Below are 3,013 nucleotides of genomic sequence, written 5' to 3' on the forward strand. Positions count from 1 at the left end.
ACATTTGGTTCAATTTCAACGCAACGACATATTTATATATATATGGCTGATCCGAGGAATTTACGCGAATATATATCAAAACCTCGATCATCAGAAGCTGATTCTTGGGACTACATATCGATCTACTGACATGAAATTGAGTGCTAGATAGCCAGCAGCCACATTACAAATTAGATAATTTGTGTAGCCACAAATTTAAGTGCCATCAAATCATATTCCCTCCGTTGATCGAGAGAGCATATATACTAGCTCAACTTGATCCCATCAAGAAGCACGCGTACGTACATATATTACTTTCAGTGTTTCTTTGATACCTTCTGCTTGGATGCGCGCTGTGTACAAATTCTTGAAAATACACTAAACAAGATCTTGTTTCTAGATCAAGATAGTATATATGTACGTACTTGGTGCCTTTTCATGCATAATGTTTGTCATTCTGCAGTACATAAAACCTAGCCTTCACCAAGTATATATGCCTAATCATTTTTGTTGGCTTGAACCGACCATTCTACATTTCTATACATGATAGCTTTCGATCTAGTGGATCGAGTGACATATGTTTTCTATTTAGGCACAAATAATTAAAAACCCAAAATGATTGTGCGAAAAGAGTTGCATCGATCATTCCACTAATTAGCCTTCACCCTCAGTGATCAGCGTGGTATACATTGGCCTTTAGCGCATAAATTGACTCATTAATATATTGTTGCTTATACAGAGCACTCATGAACTGAAATATCTAGGCTATATGTATCATCTCCTTCACCTCCAAAGATTTGAACCTAGCTTTCTCCACCCGGCTAAGTTAATATGCAGGCATAAAAGTGAACCAAAGCTCATTATGAGATCGATGCATGTCGTCGGAGGCAGGCAGCAGCTGGTTAGAATTCAGCTGATGAATAAATAGTCAATAATTAGAGGATTAGTTTTTGAAAATGGAAACCTGAATTAGCTAGCTATCCCATCGTCGCAACTCGCAAACGTACGTGGAGTTCACTGGCCTGAAAAGGTTAGTGGTGAGCATTCTCAGTGGACCTAGTCGGAAAATGTACAAACTTTTCTCACCGAAATGCGACGCTCCACTAGGCTTGTTCCCCTCTGATTAACTATGCATGCTTTTTTAGATGGCAGCAACAATGTGAGTGGGCTTACGTTACTTATTTACGTAGAAATGTTCTTCATTTGTCGAATAATCCACCCTAATAATTCTCATCCTTTTATTGGGATAGCATCTTTAGTACACGGCGTGTATCTTCACATACCATGGATTGTTAGGATTAGAGGAAATAATATAGAAACATGGTGGTCAAAGATATAAATTGTTATAAACGGTTAAGATTGTGTCGTGTAAATACACGTCGTGCATACAAAAATTTCCACTTTATTGGCCAATTATATATTTATTTTCACATGAAGATGTCGCCAGCTGCAGCTATATACGAAATCACGAATCTCTGCCTATGGAGATTCCCATCCCCAATATGTTTGGGATTCTTGTATGGTGAATCATTGATTCTCTTATGTTTCTGCTTCATGAATCATATCGATTCGATATTATATGAATGGAGAATTCTCTTTCATTTTCTTGTGCAACTAAGAATCTGATCATCTATATCCAGCTCCATATATCAAGCCACTTGATTATTCAAGAATAAATATAATATACCCAAAAAATTTGCTTTTTATTATTCCAAAATCAAGAGCTACGGGAATTCAATCGTAATCCACCATAAAATTTGGGTGGCAAGCTTAGAATTAACACATGTCATTTGTACTCTAATTAGGCATTCGAGTGATGATGTTTATTCTGATACGTAATTAGAAAATCAAACTAAGAAGATGATGTAGAACTTCTCGATCGATCAATCATGCATGCCGTGTGCAGCTAAGTGTGCTCATCAAATATAAATATCTTGTTGCAAATATCTAATTAATTAGCTACGAAACTGATTTTGTTTTTGCTTTGCCGACTACTGCATGCCAAAGCTAGGATTGGATCGATGATAGGTTATAGAATATATATCACCTAAAAGTTGCTTAACGATGGAGGTAGCTAGCTAAGCTAGGTTTGTGGCCGGTGTATTAGGATGGCCTAAACGCTCTATTTGGGTACTAATACACCGGAATACTATCTCAACAGCCAATACTAATATAAATACGTATCATTCAATTCTTTCAAGTTCAAACTCGATCCAATGCAGCTAGTAATACGTGTATGTAACTCTGCAACTCCGACCGCGCATGTCGTTTTCTGGAGCATGAAGATGAAGACACAGCAAACAGGTTGGAGTAGAAGAAAGCTCGAAGCAGAAAGGCAAATGGCAGACATGCACAGAGATATGATGAGGACAGATGACTGATCGGGATCGAGGACAAAGGCCACAAGTCTAACATGCACGGATCACAGAAAGCTATGCCTAATTCCCAGTGACATCTCACCGGCCTGGCTTTCATCATCATCATCACTCTCTCTCTGAGTCTTTTCTTCGATCTGTATCTAACTGGCCGGGTGCTATGTAGTTAATGCATGTCTACGTATATCAATATTAGCTGTTCTTCATTAACATTATCAAGCTTACGTAGTTTAACGTCAATTCTATAACCTCATTAGCTAACTGATTGCAACATTACAAGCACAGTTAGTTTTCTGTTTTGGTGTAATATATCACCGACAACCAAGTTAATTTCGAGTAAATACCGGAAATTATAATAAAAATCAAGACTCGCAAAAATGTCAACTTAGATCAAATCAGATCCATAGATTATATATTTCCTAATATTGGCTAATTATTTCCCATAAGAGAATACAATGTAGTGTAATTCTTCTTAATTAACTCGTCAATTTCAGTGAGATTAAATTAGAAAGAGATTCCACCCATAAGTGGGTGATTCTGTATTTTATTTGATTCCCTGGTGGAATCTCTTGCTTTAGCTACTTAAAAAAAAAAAAAACAAAAAAAATCTCTTGCTTTAGTATCAGTAGGATTAGATTTCAAGTTGTAATTACCAAGAG

The sequence above is a fragment of the Fragaria vesca genome, linkage group LG2, assembly GCF_000184155.1.
Source record: "Fragaria vesca subsp. vesca linkage group LG2, FraVesHawaii_1.0, whole genome shotgun sequence".
Lineage (NCBI taxonomy): Eukaryota > Viridiplantae > Streptophyta > Magnoliopsida > Rosales > Rosaceae > Fragaria > Fragaria vesca.